We start from the raw sequence: 23202 nt of genomic DNA, 5'->3' as shown, positions 1-23202 counted from the left end.
TTCGATTACCTCTTTTGTTCTCTACCACATACACTAATAGAATGCAGCAAGAAATCAATCTTTTGCACAAAAAAGAAATATTTTTTGTTGCTGGCAAAAACCTAACCATTCCTTCAAATCCAGCACTCTCACATGCCTGTACTTGATGCTCCACAGTTCAAACTGGCCTGTTTTCCCCACTTTTTCTTCCTTCCACAGCCAATATGCTGCCTTTCCTTTCTTCCTTCCACTTCATGGAAACTTTCCTGCTGCATTGCCGACTCCAGCATTCACTTTCATGATCTCACGCCTTTAATTTTGTTCTGCTGCGACCACTGTTTCTATTGGGCAGATGTCCGATTCGCACCAATGTTCATTTGCGCCTTGAAACCAGTCGATACATTTCGATCTGCGTGACCGCTCGACAGACAAACACGATGAAAGCAGGGCTGGCCTCTGGAAAGACAGCCGCCCGATTGTTCACGAATTTTACTTGTCGAATCTTGTGATCCAGGTGATGGTAACTGAAGAACTGGATTTTGTTTTGATGCTTTTTGGATTTTTTCTTTCAGCAGTTGAGTTGCGTGACCGACGGGCAGCGCTGCAGAGCTGCGAGTGGCGGTTGACAGGTGCACATTTGGTAAGTTGGGGCGGCCCAGGAAGATCGGAAGTGTTCCGCCTTGATCTTAATAGTTCTGTTTAAACATGGGATTGAATCGAGTAGAGGATAAATGTAAAGAGCGCCTGTGGCGAAAAAGGAGCGATTGCAGGCCAAGAGCGAAAGGTGTTTCAAATTTTCGTGGCGCAGGAAGCTGTGTGCGGATAAGCCAGATTTTAAAGCGAGTGTGTCGGAAAGTAAAGAGCGATGTTGTGTGTGAGTAGAGCTCAAGAAAGTTGTGCTTGAAGCTGCGCCCTTGAGTAAAGTATCAAGTTGTCAGGAAAAGGGCTATCGTGAAATCTCAAAAATAAATCCAGAAACTGCTGGCGACACTCAGCAGGTCAGGTATAATCTGTGGACAGATACACGCTTTACCGGGGCGTCATTGTGCACTTTCTTGATACTTCACATTATTCACATCTAACACTCGCAACACCTCCGTGCAACAATCAGGACCTTGCTGATTTGAGCAGAGATCAGCGAGCAATGCAAAATTGATCTACCGTGGCTTCGGATTGGAGCGAGGCCCAAGACTTCTGGTTGAATTTCAGGAAGGAACCGACACATCAAACGGTAAATGCAATAATGGCGCGGATGAGATACAAAACCATGCGTGCAGAGCACAATGGATTAGGAATCCATCACCTCAAACACTCGGCCACCTCGTCGCATGAATATTGCTCAGAAAGCCCATTTATTTGATTCGTTCAATGGAAAATCCTCGACTCAAAGGTCAAAATGCAAGAAAACCACATTTCAATCACCAGATATCAGATTCTGAAGGCAGAGCTTTGACAGGTGGTAGCGTGGCCGAGCGGTCTAAGGCGCTGGATTCAGGCACCAGTCTCCTCGGGGTAGTGGGTTCCAATCCCACCGCTGCCAGCGTGTAAAGTGCTTGCTATTTTTTCCTCATCACCAAACATCCTTCTTTTCCAAGCAGCACCGGGCGCGACATTGCTGTTGTTCGGGCATGACTGCCCCACCTGATGCGCTTCGCCTTGATCGTATCCTTGTCCATGTTCTGCGTTGAGGTCGCAGTTTGTTCGGTTTGAATACGAGCTACAGTATTGTTTCGATTACCTCTTTTGTTCTCCACCACATACACTAATAGAATGCAGCAAGAAATCAATCTTTTGCACAAAAAAGAAATATTTTTTGTTGCTGGCAAAAACCTAACCATTCCTTCAAATCCAGCACTCTCACATGCCTGTACGTGATGCTCCACAGTTCAAACTGTACTGTTTTCCCCACTTTTTCTTCCTTCCACAGCCAATATGCCGCCTTTCCTTTCTTCCTTCCACTTCATGGAAACTTTCCTGCTGCATTGCCGACTCCAGCATTCACTTTCATGATCTCACGCCTTTAATTTTGTTCTGCTGCGACCACTGTTTCTATTGGGCAGATGTCCGATTCGCACCAATGTTCATTTGCGCCTTGAAACCAGTCGATACATTTCGATCTGCGTGACCGCTCGACAGACAAACACGATGAAAGCAGGGCTGGCCTCTGGAAAGACAGCCGCCCGATTGTTCACGAATTTTACTTGTCGAATCTTGTGATCCAGGTGATGGTAACTGAAGAACTGGATTTTGTTTTGATGCTTTTTGGATTTTTTCTTTCAGCAGTTGAGTTGCGTGACCGACGGGCAGCGCTGCAGAGCTGCGAGTGGCGGTTGACAGGTGCACATTTGGCAAGTTGGGGCGGCCCAGGAAGATCGGAAGTGTTCCGCCTTGATCTTAATAGTTCTGTTTAAACATGGGATTGAATCGAGTAGAGGATAAATGTAAAGAGCGCCTATGGCGAAAAAGGAGCGATTGCAGGCCAAGAGCGAAAGGTGTTTCAAATTTTCGTGGCGCAGGAAGCTGTGCGCGGATAAGCCAGATTTTAAAGCGAGTGTGTAGGAAAGTAAAGAGCGATGTTGTGTGTGAGTAGAGCTCAAGAAAGTTGTGCTTGAAGCTGCGCCCTTGAGCAAAGTTTCAAGTTGTCAGGAAAAGGGCTATCGTGAAATCTCAAAAATAAATCCAGAAACTGCTGGCAACACTCAGCAGGTCAGGTATTATCTGTGGACAGATACTCGCTTTACCGGGGCGTCATTGTGCACTTTCTTGATACTTCACGTTATTCACATCTAACACTCGCAACACCTCCGTGCACCAATTTTTCCTTGCTGATTTGAGCAGAGATCAGCGAGCAATGCAAAATTCATCCACCGTGGCTTCGGATTGGAGCGAGGCCCAAGACTTCTGGTTGAATTTCAGGAAGGAACCGACACATCAAACGGTAAATGCAATAATGGCGCGGATGAGATACAAAACCATGCGTGCAGAGGACAATGGATTAGGAATCCATCACCTCAAACACTCGGCCACCTCGTCGCATGAATATTGCTCAGAAAGCCCATTTATTTGATTCGTTCAATGGAAAATCCTCGACTCAACGGTCAAAATGCAAGAAAACCACATTTCAATCACGAGATTTCACGCACAACCTGCAGTCACCTGACTCCAATTAAAAGAACCGCTGTTTTGATCCGATTGGCTGCCTTTCGGACACTCCAGAGGGCAGTGAAGAGTCAACCTGGCTTCTCTTCCATCCCACACACCTGAGCTGAGCTGAAAGGCGAAAAAAAATAAAAAGCTGTTTTTGAGACAACTCATTGTCTTTAGGATCCTCCTTTCATTCAATCACGTCCATTGTCCTATTTCATAAGTTTATTTTCTTCATTTTAACCTGCTGTTTGTTTTTCTGTTATTTGTCTGTTTTTAACCTGTCTTCCGATGATTTCACCCCATGCTCCCCATCTGTTCTGCTCGTTTCTCCCAATCTGCACCATTCCTTTTTTGATCCCCAGATTTCCACACATTCCCATGTCCCCTTGTAACGCCGTGCAGTCTGCAGCCGATGGAAATGTCCCTGTGCTTCACTCAGCCTGAGTCTCTCTCTGTCCGTGTGAGTCACTGCACCACATGTTTTTAATCAGCCGTCTCATTGTCCATTTGCATCACACAGAACAGAGCGGATCGAGTGACACAGGGAGACACCAGCAGATGGAGGTAGAGAGCGGTGTAACTGAGCACAGAGATGCAGAGAGACATCAGCAGAGGGAGTTAGAGAACGGTGTAACTGAGTGCAGAGATGCAGACAGACACCCGAAGAGGGAGGAAGAGAGCGGTGTAACTGAGTCCAGAGATGCAGAGAGACACCCGAAGAGGGAGGCAGAGAGCGGTGTAACTGAGTCCAGAGATGCAGAGAGACACCCCAAGAGGGAGGAAGAGGGCAGTGTAACTGAGTCCAGAGATGCAGAGAGACACCCGAAGAGGGAGGTGGAGAGCGGTGTCACTGAGTCCAGAGATGCAGAGAGACCAGGACATTGCGATTGTGAGAGGCATAACTCAGTGAAGAGATATGGAAAGACATCAGCAGAGTGTCCAGCAAAGCCACCTTGTATCTGAAATATTTGGCGAGATCTAATCTGCACAGACTAGAGGAAGCATTTTGTGTATCTAAACTGTGTTGTACCTGCCCTGGGAGTGTTTGATTTAACAGTGTAGAGGGAGCTTCATTCTGCATATAACCCGTGCTGTACCTTTCCTGGGAATGTTCAATGGGGCAGTTCAGAGGGAACTTTAATCTGTACCAATCCCGTGCCGTGCCTGCCCTGACAGTGTTTGATGGGACATTTTGCCAGGAGCTTTAATCTGTATCCAACCTGTGCTGTAGCTGCCCTGGCACCGTTTCATGTCACAGTGTCGAGCAGCTTTGCTCTTTATCTAACCTGTGATGTTACTGCCCTACTGCAACTGGAAAGTTTCTCCTTATTTACTCTATCAAAATGCTTCATGATTTTGAACATCTCTATCATGCCTCCCCTTAACCTTCATTGATCTGAGGAGAACAACTCCAATTCTTCAGTTTCTCCATACAACTGAAGTCCCTCATCCATGGCACCACTCTAGTAAATCTCCTCTGCATCCTCTCTAAGGCCGTGACATCCTTCCTAATGTTTGGTGCCCAGAATTGAATAGAATACTCCAGCTGAGGCCTAACCAGTGTTTTATCAAGGTTTAGTATTAATTCCTTGCTTTTTATCCTATGCCTCAATTAATAAAGAGAATGACCCCATTTGCTTCATTAACAGCCTTCTCAACTTGTCCTGCCACCTTCAAAGATTTGTGTACATGCATCCCAGGTCTCGCTATTACTGCACTCCCTTTGAAATTGCACCATTTAGTTTATATTGCCTCCCCTCATTCTTCCTACCATAATGTATCATTTCACAATTCTTAGCATTAAATTTCATGTGCCATGTTTCTGCCCATTTCGCCAGTCTGTCTATGTATTACTGAAGTCCTTCACTATCCTTTACGTTGTTTTTTACACTTTTGAGTTTCGTGTCATCTGCAAATTCTTTGAAATTATCCCCTGTACACCCAAACCCCGTTCATTAATACATATCAAAAAGAGCAGTGGTCCTATTTCCGAGCCCTGGGGAACACCACTGTTTCCTTGCCGCCAGTCTGAAAAACAACCGTTCACCACTACTCTCTGTTTTCTGCCCCTCAGCCAATTTTGTGTCCACGCTGCAATTGACTTTTAATCCCATGGGCTTCAATTTTGCAAACAGGTCTATTGTGTGATACTTTATCCTCACTTAATCTCTCCCTGCATAGAAACTCCCCGACGCATATTCACGGCCACCCCTTCGACCTTGCCATCTCACGTGGCCTCTCTACTCCTGATCGTGTCAATCATGGATAAGGTCATCTCTGAATACTTCCATGTATCCCTCTCAACCCACATGGAATCATAGAATCATAGAAGGGTCACAGCACGGAAGGATGTCATTTGACCCATCGAGTCAGTACCGGCTCTATTCCTGAGCAATCCACCTCGTCCCACTGCCCCAATGCACATCACCGAATGAACGCGGGAATCCCACGCCACTTTCAAAGAGCGATAACAGGCTGCGGCAATGGTTCAGACCGGGACCCGGAGCTGAGGCTGTGGTCATCAGTTACTCTGGGAGTGGCACAGTGTGGTTCATGACTAGCCAGGGGTGAGAGTAATACCAGGGAGTCAGGCTGGTGTTTGGTTGGGTGTGGGTTCCAGCTCCAGTTCCAGCTCTGGGATATGTGATCCAGGCTGACTGTGTCGTGCTGAGAGGGAGCTACATTGTGAGAGGTGCTGTCATTTGAATGAGGTGTTTAATGTGGGTCCCTTCTTTCTGCTCCGAGGTGTAAAGTTCCCGTGTCAATTTGTGAAGATCAGAGAATTCTACCGGTTTCCTGGCCAACATTCTTCCCTCAACCATCAACACCCAACAAACAGGAGGTCTGCTCAATATCTCATCACGGTTTATGGGATCTTGCTGTACACAACGAGGCTGCTGCGTTCTCTTATAAAACGATAATGATTGAACTTCCAGTGAAGTGAGTTGGGATGCCATGAGGATGTGAAAGGTCCTGTGCAAATGCAAGTTATTTTTTTCTCACAGGGGGCCGTGTCTCGTTCATCGTCACATTGAGGCTCTCAGTTAATTGGTCCGTTCTCTCCACAGATGGGGCCCGACTGGCAGAGTGTTTACAAAATGTTCTGTGTGTGTTTCACTGAGACTCAGATTTTACAGTAAATGATAAAAGGATTGTGGTCAAACACTTGGCCATGAACTGCTGCTTCACTTCAGCTTTTGGTTTTGGGTTTTTGGTCACTTTAATAGCTGTGGTCTGCCTCATTTCTGAGTGTGATTGTGGGACAGACACAGAAGCGAGGGAGGAAAAAGCAGCCACAGCCCACACTGCAGGCAAATTGGAAGGCTGGGGCGAAAAGTTGACGAATCCAACACCTGGAGTCGAAATCGCGTTATTTGGATACCAACAAGGAGCCCGAACCGGAAGACAATATGAGAACCGATGGAAAAGCCACCAGGAACGGCACTGAGACTACACCCAGAAGGTTATGGTGCGATTTAATGGAGCTGTTCACAATTATGAAAGGTTTTGATAGAGTAAATAAGGAGAAACTGTTTCCAGTAATGGGAGCTTCAATAACCAGAGGACACACATCTAAGATAAATTGGAAAACAGTCACGGTGGGATGAGGAGAGATTTTCTTCAACGAAGTGAGTGCGAGAAGCTCAGAGACTTCTTTGTCACTACGTTTGAGACCATCAGTACAGCTGCCTCTGCCACTTCCCTCCCTTCCCCGAGCCCACGAAGTTTCTCTCCTCTCTCTCCTCATGCCCTCTCTGAGCTCATTTTGAACATGAGACCCACCTCCTGATGCTTCGAACTTATTTCCACCAAACTGTTGGACACCCAACCTCCCTTCCTGGCCCCATGTGAGCTGACACTGATAACGGTTCGCTCTCCTCAGGGACTGTCCTCCTCCCTATCAAATCTGCTGTCATCACCCTCCTTCTCAAAAGACGCACCTTGACCATCTGACCATGCAAACTACCACACCATCTACAACCTCCCTTTCCTCTCAAGTCCTTGAACGTGTTGTCATCTCGCAAATCCGTGTCCATCTTTCCCACACATCCGTCCAATCAGGTTTCCACCCCTGCCACAGATCTGAAACGGCCCTTATCAAAATCACAAATGACATCCTCTGTGACTGTATAGAGGGAGATTTAATCTTGATCTGACCCTTGTTGCACCTGCCCCCGCAGTGTTTGATGGCACAGTGTAGAGGGAGCTTTACTCTGCCATGCACTGTACAGTATCAGTCTGTGATGGAGAAGAGCCCTGCTCTTCAATAAAAATCATTCTTTCGATGAGCCACTGAGACCCAAAAGCAGCCTCCGAGACGAAAAGCCTGTTTTCCATCCGACAATTCCAGCAGTTTGCGAGGACTGGGCCACGTTAACAGCAGCTCTCTGTTCCTGGTCAGGAGCTGAGGTGTTGTGTATTGTCCCTGACACAGGGACCAAACGGCGAGCTGCTGGTTCCTATTGTTCTGGGATCATTCCCTGCTGCTCTGTTCTCACCTCTTCACTGTCTCTCAGATTATTAACAGCCATCTTCCTGATCAATAAACAATCGGCAGTCTGACCGCGGAGATTTGAGATGAGTGAAACATTTCAGAGAGCCAGGAGATGTGTAACTGAGCCAATCCCCCAGGGTGTGTGGCACTCAGCACACTGACCAAAAACAGCCTGGGCCCTGCACAGTGTGTGGGAGTCCCGCTACCCTTCCTGTAAAGAAGTGTTTCCTGACATCACCCCTGAAAGGCCCTGCTCTAATTTTAAGGTTAAGCCCACTTGTTCGAGACACCCCCGAAGGAAATTGCCTGTCTCTCTCCACCCTATCTTTTTAAACATTACAATTAGATCACCCCTTAATCGCCGATAATAAAGAAACTACACGTCTCGTCTGCACGACCTGTGCTCATAATTTAACCCTTTTAGCCCCAGTATAATTCTGGTGAATCTATTCTACACCCCATTCAAGGCCAATATGTCCCTCCTGGGGTACGGTGCCCTGAACTGAATGCTGTACTCCAGATGTGGTCTAACCAGAGCTTAATGCATCCGTAGCATCACTTCCACGCTTTTTATTCCAGCCCCTTGAGATAAAGGCTCACATTCCATCAATTATTTTTTGTACTTGTCTGCTAGTTTTCAGTGCTTTATGGAGATCGACCCCTGAACCTCTCTGCCCCTCCATAGCTCCTAGTTTCTCGTCATATAGAAAATACTCTGATTCAGATATTTTTAAGGATCCAAGTGGATTATATCACACTTCAACACATTGAACTCCATCTGTCATAGTTTTTCCCTCTCATTTAATCATCAATGTCCCTTCACTACTTTCTGCTCCCATCTACACGACTTACTGCGCCACCTAACTTGCTGGTTTAAGATTGAAAACTGCCCTCCGCTTCACTGTAAGTGCAAGAGACAACTTTCGAAATGCCGTGTAGTATTACAGACCGGCTCGTTGGACCTGCTCGTTTCATCTCATCTCAATTTCATCAAACCGGAATATTACTGAAATAGATGATGATGATTCACAGCTCGAGAAACCGATCCCCTCTACCAATTGGGACTGCGCCTTCCATCAAGTAGGCATTCATGGACAAGGTGAGTCTGCTGCTCAGAAATAATACAGCACAGATCATCACTCGTGCCAGCTTCACACCCTTTAGTTTGGAAAAGTAAACTGATGGTGGACAGCTGCTGTCGTGAAATGTTTTCCAAAACTAAAATCAAATGGATTTGTCCTGTGTTGTGAATTACTATTTGTCTGATTCGAGTAATCAGAGCAGTGGGGACTGCATTTTGGACATTCCGAATACCAACGACCAATCACGTGAGCCTGTCGTTCCTTTTCCGTCCCAAGTCCTCTTTGAAATTTCAATGACTTCCCCGAGCTTTGGGTGGAGGACTGTTCGAATCGCAGTCCAGCCCTTCCCAATGTCGCATCTTCTAAATATCCACCCAGGATTTTCACTGGTGCAACTTTCATCAACTTGGGCTACACTTTAATTTCAAAAGCAATGTGCTGGAAATCTGAAATATCAACAGAAAATGTTGGATACATTCAGCCAGTCAGGCAGCATCTGTGGAGCGAGTTCTGATGAAAGGTCACCGACCTGAAAGGTTCCCTCTGTTTCTCTCTCCACAGATGCTGTCTGACCTGCTGAGAGTTCTCAACATTTTCTGTTTCTGCTTTTTAATTTGTTCTTCGTGTCGACCCATTGCGCGGCATCTGGTGGTTTGGATTCGGGGCTTTCACCGCCGCGGTGTGGGTCGATTCCAGGTCAGAAAAATAATTTTCACAGAACAGTGATGAACTTTATGAAATGAATGCACGAAACTGATGAAACCATGTGAAAGATAAATAATTGTTGTAATCGCTATGAATTAAGCGATAACGTTCTGCAAACTGGCTGACGAAAATACGAACATGGTTACCGAGTGAGAGTGACACGTGAGTAAGTTATTGTGTTTGCATGTGATGAACTTTCATCCGTTCTCATTTTCAATACTGTGTTTTAAGAGTCTGGTTAAAATGTTCAGTGTTTATGACACCAGGAAAGTGGTGCAGCCGTTGCTAAATTTAAAAGGAACAACGAATTATCACCCCCTTTTCACAAGAGCAAATTCCCAAATAACGTTCCCGCCTGCGATCAAACCAGAGACTTTTCACATGTGAGGTGAACGTGATAACCGCTAAACTGCGCAAACCGTTGCTTTTGACATGGCATCGTGTGGCTTCTCCGTTAAACAGCGGCTTGCAGCAGCTGGATTCGAGAGTGGGGATCCTGAGCTGTTGGTGAAGCGGTCTGGTTGCATCTCTCTCTCCCTGTTGGTGGGGAGTGCGCAGATTCAATCAGTGAGGAGTCTTACAACATTAGGTTATCGTCGAAAAGCTTGATTGGAATCACAAGTTTGTGATTCTAATAAAGCTGTTGGACTATGAACTGGTGTTGTCAAACTCCTGACATTTGTCCACCCCAGTCCATCACCGGTATCTCCACATCCATCAGTGAGGATCGAGCTATTTTCTTTTCACCCCGAACTTCATGCATCAGTGCCTTGCAATGTTTATGAACTGATTATTCAACACGACAAGCTGCGCTGAGCAGTGTGAAACGGAAGCAGCAACGAAGGAACCGATGGATTTGACAGCAGCTGTGTGATTGGCTCAGCATTTATACTTTTCAGAGGGAAAAGTGGGGAAGCTGGAAGTAAGGATGAGAAAGGGCGGAGCCAAAATGGCAGGTTGGGATTGACCAGTGTTTGCAGGTTTGCTGATGGCAGACGTTTGCCAGTCGTCTCGTGCTGTCAATGATGCAGCGCCATGGCGATGCTGATAATGGAGCCAAGTATCCTTGAAGGGAAGGGGGCCGCATGCTTTAATGAATGGGTTCCATGGTGTAATGATGAGCACTCTGGACTTTGAATCCAGCGATCCGAGTTCAAATCTCGGTGGAACCTCAACTTTTGTCCCTTTCGTTTGTAACTTTTGGGGAAACGAATAAAAGTCAACTGGAATCCCATCCCTGTTCGTGGGAAGTTCGGAGCCTCTATCAATGAGGTTCGAGCTCCTTGTATAAATTTGGGCTTTAGTTAAAGGCAAATCGTGTTGAACTAACATGATAGAGTTTTTGATGAGGTAACGGAGAAGGATGCTGAGGTCAATGCGATTGATGTTGTGTATGTAAACTTTCAAAAGTCGATTAATATAGTGCCTTATGATAGCCTTGTCATCAAGATTGATACCCATAGAATAAAAGGAGCAGTAGCAATATGGATACAAAATTGCCTCAGTAACAGGAACCAGAGAGGAGTGATGAACGGTTGTTTTTCGGATTGGAGGGAGGTGTACAGTAATGTTCCCCACAGGTCGGTGCTCGCACCACTGCCCTTCTTGATATTTATCAATGACTTGGACTTGGGTGTCCAGGGCACAATTTCCAAATTTCAAGATGACACAAACCTTGGAATTATAGTGAACAGTGAGGAGGATAGTGATAGACTTCAAGAGGATATCGAAATTGAACGCAGAAAAATGCAAGGTGCTACATCTCGGTGGTCGGAAGAACGAGGAGAAGCAATGTAAATAAGAGGGCTCAATTCGAAAAGGGTACAGGAGCAGAGAGATATGGGGGAAAAGTGCACAATGTCGCGAGGCTCGTTGAGAATGCGGTTCAAAAAGCATACGGGATCCTGGGCTTTATAAATACAGGCATAGAACACTAAAGCACGGAATTCATGATGATCCTTCATATAACATTAGTTCGACCACAACTGGAGTATTGTGTCCAGATCTGGGCACCGCACTTTAGGAAAAATGCGAAGGTCTAAGAGAGGGTGCAGAAAAGATGAACGAGAATGATTCCAGGGATGAGGGAATTTAGTTACGTGGATAGACTGGAGAAGCTGGGGATGTTCTTCTTGGAACAGAGAAGATTGAGAGGAGATTTGATAGAGCTATTTAAACACATGAGGGGTATTGACAGAATAAATGGAGACAAACTGTTCCTTTTGGCGGAAAGGTCAAGAACCAGAGGACATAGATTTAAGGTGACTGGCAAAAGAATCAAAAGTGACTTGAGGAAAAACCGTTTTTACACAGTGAGTGGTTAGGAAATGCAATGCACTGCCAGGGGTCGTGGTGGAGGCAGATTCAATCGTGGCTTTCAAGAGGGAACTGAAAAATACTTTAAAGGAAAACATGCCGAGGGCTACGGGGATAGGGCGAGGGAGTGGGATTGGCTGAATTGCTATTGCATAGAGCTGGCAGGACTCGAAGGGCCGAACGGCCTACTTCCGTGCTGTAACATTTCCATGAGTCCATAAGCTCAGCCTGTCTTTTGCTTTCCTAAATCTTCAGAAGACAAAGTTGCTTTATGTGCAACGCTGCGCTTCACTGCACCAAAAATGGTGTTTGCCGAATTTTTCTTTGCAATCTGCATTCAGCAGGCAAACATGCAGAAATTCAAAGCACTGACTCTTGAAATGCAGGCTTGGTTGGATCGTTTCCTCGCACAAAGTTTACATTTTGTTTTAGGCCAATCTTCATGCATCAGTGCCTTGCAATATTTATTCACAGATTATCCGGCAAGACTGCAATAGGAGCTGCGCTGAGCAGATTGAAAGAGAAGCAGTGACGAGGGAAGCGATAGGTTTGACGAGTTGCTGTGTGATTGGCTGAACATCGATACTAAGCAGAAGGAAATGGGTGGAAGTTGAAGGAAGAGATGAGAAAGGGTCAAGTCAAAGTGGCAGTTTGGAATTGTCAAGTTCTTGCAGTTTTGCTGATGGGAGCGGTGTGGCAACAGCCTCGAGAAGTCAGTGATGCAGCGACGTGGCCGTGCTTAGAAAAGAGCCAAATGTCTTTTGATGGAGGGTGCGGCTTTTATTAACAAATGGGTTCCATGGTGTAATGGTGAGCACTCTAGACTCTGAATCTAGCGATCCGAGTTCGAATCTCGGTGGAACCTGATTTGTTTTTGTCCCATTCGTTTGCAACTGCAGGGCAAAAAAACAAAATGCAGCGGGAATCCACTCCCTGCTGGTGGGAAGTCGCTGTCAATCAATGAGGTTCCAGTTGCTTCCATCGGTTTCAGTTCATCAGCTCAACTGGACTTTCGCTTTCCAAAATCAAAAGAAGAGAAAGCTGTATTTTGTTTAATGCTGAGTTTCACTGCACCAGAGAATGGTGTTTGCAGAACTTTTCTTTGTAATCTGCATTCAGCAATCAAGCATGCAGAAATTCAAAGCATTGTTTCTTGAAAGGCCAGAATTGCTTGGATCATGTCCTCGGGCAATCTTGACATTTTCTTGTCAAGATGTTGCAGTTTTGATGATGGGAGAGGTTTGTCGGTAGCCTCGAGGTGTCAGTGATGTGGCGTTAAGGCAGTGCTAATAAAACAGCCAAGTGTCTTTGACTGGTGGGTGCCAGCTGAAGTAGTCAGTTGGTTCACACAGTGCAATAATAAACATTCTGGACTTGGATTCCAGCGATCCAAATTCAAATCTCGATCAAACTTCGAATTTTGTCCTTTTCGTTTGCAAATTGAGGGCAAACAAGTTAAGATCACTTGGAATCTAATCCCTGTTGGTGGGGAGTTCGCAGCTTTAATCAGTGAGGATCGAACTCTTTTCTTTTCACCCCGAACTTCATGCATCAGTGCCTTGCAATGTTTATGCACTGATTATCCAACAAGACGAGCCGCGCTGAGCAGTTTGAAACAGAAGCATCAACGAGGGAAGCGATGGATTTGACAGCAGATGTGCGATTGGCTGAGCATCTCTACTTATCAGAGGGGAAAGTGGGGAAGCTGGAAGTATGGATGAGAAAATGCCAAAGTGGCAGGTTGGGATTGACCAGTGCTTGCAGTTTTGCTGATGGCAGACGTTTGCCAGTCGCCTCGTGCTGTCAATGATGCAGCGCCATGGCGATGCTGATAATGGAGCCCAGTATCCTTGAAGGGAAGGGGGCCGCATCTTCTAATGAATGGGTTCCATGGTGTAATGGTGAGCACTCTGGACTTTGAATCCAGCGATCCGATTTCAAATCTCGGTGAAACCTCAACTTTTGTCCCTTTCGTTTGTAACTTTTGGGGAAACGAATAAAAGTCAACTGGAATCCCATCCCTGTTCGTGGGAAGTTCGGAGCCTCAATCAATGAGGTTCGAGCTCCTTGTATAAATGTGGGCTTCAGTTAAAGGCAAATCGTGTTGAACTAACATGATAGAGTTTTTGATGAGGTAACAGAGAAGGATGCTGAGGTCAATGCGATTGATGTTGTGTTTGTAAACTTTCAAAAGTCGATTAATATAGTGCCTTATGATAGCCTTGTCATCAAGATTGATACCCATAGAATAAAAGGAGCAGTAGCAATATGGATACAAAATTGCCTCAGTAACAGGAACCAGAGAGGAGTGTTGAACGGTTGTTTTTCGGATTGGAGGGAGGTGTACAGTAATGTTCCCCACAGGTCGGTGCTCGCACCACTGCCCTTTTTGATATTTATTAATGACTTGGACTTGGGTGTCCAGGGCACAATTTCCAAATTTCAAGATGACACAACCCTTGGAATTATAGTGAACAGTGAGGAGGATAGTGATAGACTTCAAGAGGATATCGAAATTGAACGCAGAACAATGCAAGGTGATACATCTCGGTGGTCGGAAGAACGAGGAGAAGCAATGTAAATAAGAGGGCTCAATTCGAAAAGGGTACAGGAGAAGAGAGATATGGGGGAAAAGTGCACAAATCGTTGAATGTAGCGAGGCTGGTTGAGAATGCGGTTCAAAAAGCATACGGGATCCTGGGCTTTATAAATACAGGCATCGAACACTAAAGCACGGCATTCATGATGATCCTTTATAAAACATTAGTTCGACCACAACTGGAGTATTGTGTCCAGATCTGGGCACCGCACTTTCGGAAAAATGCGAAGGTCTAAGAGGTCAATGCGATTGATGTTGTGCATGTAAGCTCAGCCTGTCTTTTGCTTTCCTAAATCTTCAGAAGACAAAGTTGCTTTCTGTGCAACGCTGCGCTTCACTGCACCAAAAATGGTGTTTGCTGAATTTTTCTTTGCAAAAGGTGGAAGCTGAAGGAAGAGATGAGAAAGGGTCAAGTCAAAGTGGCAGTTTGGAATTGTCAAGTTCCAGTAGTTTTGCTGATGGGAGCGGTGTGGCAACAGCCTCGAGAAGTCAGTGATGCAGCGACGTGGCCGTGCTTAGAAAAGAGCCAAATGTCTTTTGATGGAGGGTGCGGCTTTTCTTAAAAAATGGGTTCCATGGTGTAATGGTGAGCACTCTAGACTCTGAATCTAGCGATCCGAGTTCGAATCTCGGTGGAACCTGATTTGTTTTTGGCCCATTCGTTTGCAACTGAAGGGCAAAAAAACAAAATGCAGCGGGAATCCACTCCCTGCTGGTGGGAAGTCGCTTTCAATCAATGAGGTTCCAGTTGCTTCTGTCGGTTACAGTTCATCAGCTCTGACGGACTTTAGCTTTCCCAAATTAACAGAAGAGAAAGCTGTATTTTGCTTAATGCTGAGTTTCACTGCACCAGAGAATGGTGTTTGCAGAACTTTTCTTTGTAATCTGCATTCAGCAATCAAGCATGCAGAAATTCAAAGCATTGTTTCTTGAAAGGCCAGAATTGCTTGGATCATGTCCTCGGGCAATGTTGACATTTTCTTGTCAAGATGTTGCAGTTTTGATGATGGGAGAGGATTGTCGGTAGCCTCGAGGTGTCAGTGATGTGGCATTATGGCAGTGCTAATAAAACAGCCAAGTGTCTTTGACTGGTGGGTGCCAGCTTAAGTAGTCAGTTGGTTCACACAGTGCAATAATAAACATTCTGGACTTGGATTCCAGCGATCAAAATTCAAATCTCGATCAACCTTCGAATTTTGTCATTTTCGTTTGCAAATTTAGGGCAAACAAGTTAAAATCACTTGTAATCTAATTCCTGTTGGTGGGGAGTTCGCAGCTTTAATCAGTGAGGATCGAGCTCTTTTCTTTTCACCCCGAACTTCATGCATCAGTGCCTTGCAATGTTCATGCACTGATGATCCAACAAGACGAGCTGCGCTGAGCAGTGTGAAACAGAAGCATCAACGAGGGAAGCGAAGGATAAGACAGCAGCTGTGCGATTGGCTGAGCATCTCTACTTCTCAGAGGGGAAAGTGGGGAAGCTGGAAGTATGGATGAGAAAAGGCCAAAGTGGCAGTTTGGGATTGACCAGTGCTTGCAGTTTTGCTGATGGCAGACGTTTGCCAGTCGCCTCGTGCAGTCACTGATGCAGCGCCATGGCGATGCTGATAATGGAGCCCAGTATCCTTGAAGGGGAGGGAGCCGCATTTTTTAATGAATGGGTTCCATGGTGTAATGGTGAGCACTCTGGACTTTGAATCTAGCGATCCGAGTTCAAATCTCGGTGGAACCTCAACTTTTGTCCCTTTCGTTTGTCACTTTTGGGGAAACAAATAAAAGTCACCTCGAATCCCATACCTGTTCGGAGGAAGTTCGGAGCCTCAATCAATGAGGTACGAGCTCCTTGTAGAAATTTGGGCTTTTGTTAAAGGCAAATCGTATTGAACTAACTTGACAGTGTTTTTGATGAGATAACGGAGATGGATGCTGAGGTCAATGCGATTGATATGGTGTATGCAAACTTTCAACAGGCAATTAATAAAGTGCCTTAATGTAGCCTTGTCATCAAGATTGATACCCATAGAATAAAAGGAGCAGTAGCAATATGGATACAAAATTGCCTCAGTAACAGGAACCAGAGAGGAGTGTTGAACGGTTGTTTTTCGGATTAGAGGGAGGTGTACAGTAATGTTCCCCACAGGTCGGTGCTCGCATCACTGCCCTTTTTGATATTTATTAATGACTTGGACTTGGGTGTCCAGGGCACAATTTCCAAATTTCAAGATGACACAACCCTTGGAATTATAGTGAACAGTGAGGAGGATAGTGATAGACTTCAAGAGGATATCGAAATTGAACGCAGAAAAATGCAAGGTGATACATCTCGGTGGTCGGAAGAACGAGGAGAAGCAATGTAAATAAGAGGGCTCAATTCGAAAAGGGTACAGGAGAAGAGAGATATGGGGGAAAAGTGCACAAATCGTTGAATGTAGCGAGGCTGGTTGAGAATGCGGTTCAAAAAGCATACGGGATCCTGGGCTTTATAAATACAGGCATAGAACACTAAAGCACGGAATTCATGATGATCCTTTATAAAACATTAGTTCGACCACAACTGGAGTATTGTGTCCAGATCTGGGCACCGCACTTGAGGAAAAATGCGAAGGTCCAAGCGAGGGTGCAGAAAGATGAACGAGAATGATTCCAGGGATGAGGGAATTTAGTGGCGTGGATAGACTGGAGAAGCTGGGCATGTTCTTCTTGGAAGAGAGAAGATTGAGAGGAGATTTGATAGAGCTATTTAAGCTCATGAGGGGTATTGACAGAATAAATGTAGACAAACTGTTCCTATTGGCGGAAAGGTCAAGAACCAGAGGACATAGATTTAAGGTGACTGGCAAAAGAATCAAAAGTGACTTGAGGAAAAATCTTTTTTACACAGTGAGTGGTTAGGAAATGCAATGCAATGCCAGGGGTCGTGGTGGAGGCAGATTCAATCGTGGCTTTCAAGAGGGAACTGAAAAATACTTTAAAGGAAAACATGCCGAGGGCTACGGGGATAGGGCGAGGGAGTGGGATTGGCTGGATTGCTGTTGCATAGAGCTGTCAGGACTCGAAGGGCCGAATGGCCTACTTCCGTGCTGTAACCTTTCTATGAGTCCATAAGCTCAGCCTGTCTTTTGCTTTCCTAAATCTTCAGAAGACAAAGTTGCTTTATGTGCAACGCTGCGCTTCACTGCACCAAAAATGGTGTTTGCTGAATTTTTCTTTGCAATCTGCATTCAGCAGGCAAACATGCAGAAATTCAAAGCGCTGTCTCTTGAAATGCAGGCATTGCTTGGATCGTGCCCTCGCACAAAGTTTACATTTTGTTTTAGGCCAATCTTCATGCATCAGTGCCTTGCAATATTTATTCACAGATTATCCGGCACGACTGTCATCGGAGCTGCGCTGAGCAGATTTAAAGAGAAGCAGTGACGAGGGAAGCGATAGGTTTGACTCGCTGCTGTGTGATTGGCTGAACATCGATACTAAGCAGAAGGAAAAGGTTGGAAGCTGAAGGAAGAGATGAGAAAGGGTCAAGTCAAAGTGGCAGTTTGGAATTGTCAAGTTCTTGTAGTTTTGCTGATGGGAGCGGTGTGGCAACAGTCTGGAGAAGTCAGTGATGCAGCGACGTGGCCGTGCTTAGAAAAGAGCCAAATGTCTTTTGATGGAGGGTGCGACTTTTGTTAACAAATGGGTTCCATGGTGTAATGGTGAGCACTCTAGACTCTGAATCTAGCGATCCGAGTTCGAATCTCGGTGGAACCTGATTTGTTTTTGTCCCATTCGTTTGCAACTGCAGGGCAAAAAAAGCAAAATGCAGCGGGAATCCACTCCCTGCTGGTGGGAAGTCACTGTCAATCAATGAGGTTCCAGTTGCTTCTATCGGTTTCAGTTCATCAGCTCAACCGGACTTTAGCTTTCCCAAATCAACAGAAGAGAAAGCTGTATTTTGTTTAATGCTGAGTTTCACTGCACCAGAGAATGGTGTTTGCAGAACTTTTCTTTGTAATCTGCATTCAGCAATCAAGCATGTAGAAATTCAAAGCATTGTTTCTTGAAAGGCAAGAATTGCTTGGATCATGTCCTGGGGCAATGTTGACATTTTCTTATCAAGATGTTGCAGTTTTGATGATGGGAGAGGTTTGTCGGTAGCCTCGAGGTGTCAGTGATGTGGGGTTAAGGCAGTGCTGATAAAACAGCCAAGTGTTTTTGACTGGTGGGTGCCAGCTGAAGTAATCAGTTGGTTCACACAGTGCAATAACAAGGGCATTCTGGACTTGGATTCCAGCGATCCAAATTCAAATTTCGATCATCCTTCGAATTTTGTCCTTTTCGTTTGCAAATTGAGGGCAAACAATTTAAAATCACTTGGAAACTAATCCCTGTTGGTGGGGAGTTCGCAGCTTTAATCAGTGAGGATCGATCTCTTTTCATTTCACCCCGAACTTCATGCATCAGTGCCTTGCAATGTTTATGCACTGATTATCCAACAAGACGAGCTGCGCTGAGCAGTGTGAAACAGAAGCATCAACGAGGGAAGCGATGGATTTGACAGCAGCTGTGCGATTGGCTGAGCATCTCTACTTATCAGAGGGAAAAGTGGGGAAGCTGGAAGTATGGATGAGAAAAGGCCAAAGTGGCAGGTTGGGATTGACCAGTGCTTGCAGTTTTGCTGATGGCAGACGTTTGCCAGTCGCCTCGTGCAGTCAATGATGCAGCGCCATGGCGATGCTGATAATGGAGCCCAGTATCGTTGAAGGGAAGGCGGTCGCATGTTTTAATGAATGGGTTTCATGGTGTAATGGTGAGCACTCTGGACTTTGAATCCAGCGATCCGAGTTCAAATCTCGGTGGAACCTCAACTTTTGTCCCTTTCGTTTGTAACTTTTGGGGAAACAAATAAAAGTCACCTGGAATCCCATCCCTGTTCGTGGGAAGTTCGGAGCCTCTATCAATGAGGTTCGAGCTAATTGTATAAATTTGGGCTTTTGTTAAAGGCAAATCGTATTGAACTAACTTGACAGAGTTTTTGATGAAGTAACTGAGAAGGATGCTGAGGTCAATGCGATTGATGTGGTGTATGTAAACTTTCAAAAGGCGATTAATAAAGTGCCTTATGATAGCCTTGTCATCAAGATTGATACCCATAGAATAAAAGGAGCAGTAGCAATATGGATACAAAATTGCCTCAGTAACAGGAACCAGAGAGGAGTGATGAACGGTTGTTTTTCGGATTGGAGGGAGGTGTCCAGTAATGTGCCCCACAGGTCGGTGCTCGCACCACTGCCCTTTTTGATATTTATTAATGACTTGTACTTGGGTGTCCAGGGAACAATTTCCAAATTTCAAGATGACACAAACCTTGGAATTATAGTGAACAGTGAGGAGGATAGTGATAGACTTCAAGAGGATATATAAATTGAACGCAGAAAAATGCAACGTGATACATCTCAGTGGTCGGAAGAACGAGGAGAAGCAATGTAAATAAGAGGGCTCAATTCGAAAAGGGTACAGGAGCAGAGAGATATGGGGGTAAAGTGCACAAATCGTTGAATGTAGCGAGGCTGGTTGAGAATGCGGTTCAAAAAGCATACGGGATCCTGGGCTTTATAAATACAGGCATAGAACACTAAAGCACGGAATTCATGATGATCCTTTATAAAACATTAGTTCGACCACAACTGGAGTATTGTGTCCAGATCTGGGCACCGCACTTTAGGAAAAATGCGAAGGTCTAAGAGAGGGTGCAGAAAAGATGAACGAGAATGATTCCAGGGATGAGGGAATTTAGTGGCGTGGATAGACTGGAGAAGCTGGGCATGTTCTTCTTGGAAGAGAGAAGATTGAGAGGAGATTTGATAGAGCTATTTAAGCTCATGAGGGGTATTGACAGAATAAATGTAGACAAACTGTTCCTATTGGCGGAAAGGTCAAGAACCAGAGGACATAGATTTAAGGTGACTGGCAAAAGAATCAAAAGTGACTTGAGGAAAAACCTTTTTTACACAGTGAGTGGTTAGGAAATGCAATGCAATGCCAGGGGTCGTGGTGGAGGCAGATTCAATCGTGGCTTTCAAGAGGGAACTGAAAAATACCTTAAAGGAAAACATGCCGAGGGCTACGGGGATAGGGCGAGGGAGTGGGATTGGCTGGATTGCTGTTGCATAGAGCTGTCAGGACTCGAAGGGCCGAATGGCCTACTTCCGTGCTGTAACCTTGCTATGAGTCCATAAGCTCAGCCTGTCTTTTGCTTTCCTAAATCTTCAGAAGACAAAGTTGCTTTATGTGCAACGCTGCGCTTCACTGCACCAAAAATGGTGTTTGCTGAATTTTTCTTTGCAATCTGCATTCAGCAGGCAAACATGCAGAAATTCAAAGCACTGTCTCTTGAAATGCAGGCATTGCTTGGATCGTGCCCTCGCACAAAGTTTACATTTTGTTTTAGGCCAATCTTCATGCATCCGTGCCTTGCAATATTTATTCACAGATTATCCGGCACGACTGTCATCGGAGCTGCGCTGAGCAGATTGAAAGAGAAGCAGTGACGAGGGAAGCGATAGGTTTGACTCGCTGCTGTGTGATTGGCTGAACATCGATACTAAGCAGAAGGAAAAGGTTGGAAGCTGAAGGAAGAGATGAGAAAGGGTCAAGTCAAAGTGGCAGTTTGGAATTGTCAAGTTCTTGTAGTTTTGCTGATGGGAGCGGTGTGGCAACAGCCTCGAGAAGTCAGTGATGCAGTGACGTGGCCGTGCTTAGAAAAGAGCCAAATGTCTTTTGATGGAGGGTGCGACTTTTGTTAACAAATGGGTTCCATGGTGTAATGGTGAGCACTCTAGACTCTGAATCGAGCGTTCCTGATTGGTTTTTGTCCCATTCGTTTGCAACTGCAGGGCAAAAAAAACAAAATGCAGCGCGAATCCACTCCCTGCTGGTGGGAAGTCACTGTCAATCAATGAGGTTCCAGTTGCTTCTATCGGTTTCAGTTCATCAGCTCAACCGGACTTTAGCTTTCCCAAATCAACAGAAGAGAAAGCTGTATTTTGTTTAATGCTGAGTTTCACTGCACCAGAGAATGGTGTTTGCAGAACTTTTCTTTGTAATCTGCATTCAGCAATCAAGCATGTAGAAATTCAAAGCATTGTTTCTTGAAAGGCAAGAATTGCTTGGATCGTGTCCTCGGGCAAAGTTTACATTTTGTTTTACGCCAATCTTCATGCATCAGTGCCTTGCAATATTTATTCACAGATTATCCGGCAAGATATAATCGGAGCTGCGCTGAGCAGAGTGAAACAGAAGCAGTGACGATGGAAGCGACAGGTTTGATTAGTAGCTGTGTGATTGGCTGAGCATCGATTCTTAGCAGAGGAGAAGGAGTGGAAGCTGAACGTGGGAGCGGCAAAGGGCCGGGTCAAGATGGCAGTTTGGAATTGTCCATTGCTTGCAGTTTTGCTGATTGGAGAGGGTTGGCAACAGCCTCGAGAGGTCAGTAATACAGCGACATGGCCGTGCTGGGAAAAGAGCCAAGTGTCTTTGAATGGTGGCTACTGGCTGAAGAAATCATCGGATTCCATGTGTCATGGTGAGTACTCCAAACACTGAATCTAGCGATCCAATCCCAAATCTGGATGCAACCATAACTTTTTTCCCGGCACTTACTCTCCAATAACGTGTTCACCGATGCTCAGTTTGGGTTCCGCCAGGACCACTCGGCTCCAGAATTCATTACAGCCTTGGTCCAAACATGGAAAAAAGAGATGAATTCCAGAGGTAAGGTGAGCGTGACTGCCTTGACATCAAGGCAGCATTTGACCGAGTTTGGCAACAAGGAGCCTGAGTAAAATTGAAGTCAATGGGAATCACGGGGAAAACTCTCCAGTGGCTGGAGTCATACCGAACAAGATGATTGCGGTTGTTGGAGGCCAATCATCGCAGCCCCAGGACATTGCTGCATGAGTTCCACAGGCCAGTGTCCTGGACACAACCATCTTCAGCTGCTTCATCAATAACCTTGCCTCCATCATAAGGTCAGAAATGGGGTTGTTCGCTGATGATTGCACAATGTTCATTTCCATTCGCAACTCCTCAAATAATGAAACAGTCCGTGCCCGCATGCAGCAAGACCTGGACAACATCCAGGCTTGGGCTGGTAAGTGGCAAGTAACATTCGTGCCAGACAAGTGGTTGCTAATTTTAGGTGGTAGCATGGTCTAGCGGCTTAAGACGCTGGTTTAAGGTTCTAATTTTTGCGGGGGCGTGGGTTCGAATCCAACTCCTGTTCGCATTTCAGGGATCCAAAGTGAGGCAGCCAATTGGATGCAAAATTGGCTTGAAGTCGAAGGGTTGTTTTTCAAACTGGAGGCCTGTGACCAGCGGTGTGCCTCACGGATCGGTGCTTGGTCCGCTGTTATTTATATTAATGATTTGGATGAGAATTTAGGAGGCATGGTTATAAGCTTGCAGATGACACCAAGATTGGTGGCATTGTGGACAGTGAAGAAGGTTATCTAGGATTGCAACGGGATCTTGATAAATTGGGCCAGTGGGCCGATGAATGGCAGATGGAGTTTAATTTCGATAAATGTGAGGTGATGCATTTTGGTCGATCGAATCGGGCCAGGACCTACTCCGTTAATAGTGGGGCGTTGGGGAGAGTTATGGAACAAAGAGATCTCGGAGTACAGGTTCATAGCTCCTTGAAAGTGGAGTCACAGGTCGATAGGGTTGTGAAGAAGGCATTCGAAATGCTTGGTTTCATTGGTCACAACATTGAATACAGGAGTTGGGATGTCTTGTTGAACTTGTTCAAGACATTAATAAGGCCACACTTGGAATACTGTGTACAGTTCTGGTCACCCTATTATAGAAAGGATATTATTAAACTAGAAAGAGTGCAG

General features: G+C 45.5%; 7 non-coding genes across 7 annotated transcripts; all 7 read left to right on the top strand.

Moving 5' to 3' along the window:
* The first annotated feature begins 10508 nt into the window (after positions 1 to 10508).
* trnaq-uug (transfer RNA glutamine (anticodon UUG)) lies at positions 10509 to 10580 on the top strand. The gene has a single exon. It is a non-coding gene; the product is annotated as a tRNA-Gln (tRNA).
* Positions 10581 to 12517: 1937 nt separating this feature from the next.
* trnaq-cug (transfer RNA glutamine (anticodon CUG)) lies at positions 12518 to 12589 on the top strand. The gene has a single exon. It is a non-coding gene; the product is annotated as a tRNA-Gln (tRNA).
* Positions 12590 to 13608: 1019 nt separating this feature from the next.
* On the top strand, positions 13609 to 13680 carry trnaq-uug (transfer RNA glutamine (anticodon UUG)). The gene has a single exon. It is a non-coding gene; the product is annotated as a tRNA-Gln (tRNA).
* Positions 13681 to 14892: 1212 nt separating this feature from the next.
* On the top strand, positions 14893 to 14964 carry trnaq-cug (transfer RNA glutamine (anticodon CUG)). Its single transcript has one exon. It is a non-coding gene; the product is annotated as a tRNA-Gln (tRNA).
* A 1019-nt stretch (positions 14965 to 15983) lies between these two features.
* On the top strand, positions 15984 to 16055 carry trnaq-uug (transfer RNA glutamine (anticodon UUG)). Its single transcript has one exon. It is a non-coding gene; the product is annotated as a tRNA-Gln (tRNA).
* A 1946-nt stretch (positions 16056 to 18001) lies between these two features.
* trnaq-cug (transfer RNA glutamine (anticodon CUG)) lies at positions 18002 to 18073 on the top strand. The gene has a single exon. It is a non-coding gene; the product is annotated as a tRNA-Gln (tRNA).
* Positions 18074 to 19095: 1022 nt separating this feature from the next.
* trnaq-uug (transfer RNA glutamine (anticodon UUG)) lies at positions 19096 to 19167 on the top strand. Its single transcript has one exon. It is a non-coding gene; the product is annotated as a tRNA-Gln (tRNA).
* The last annotated feature ends 4035 nt before the right edge of the window (positions 19168 to 23202 follow it).

This window comes from Heptranchias perlo, chromosome 35 (assembly GCF_035084215.1).
Source record: "Heptranchias perlo isolate sHepPer1 chromosome 35, sHepPer1.hap1, whole genome shotgun sequence".
Classification (NCBI taxonomy): Eukaryota; Metazoa; Chordata; class Chondrichthyes; order Hexanchiformes; family Hexanchidae; genus Heptranchias; species Heptranchias perlo.
Note: the sequence above shows the minus strand (reverse complement) of the source record. Positions and strands in the feature narration are given on the sequence as shown.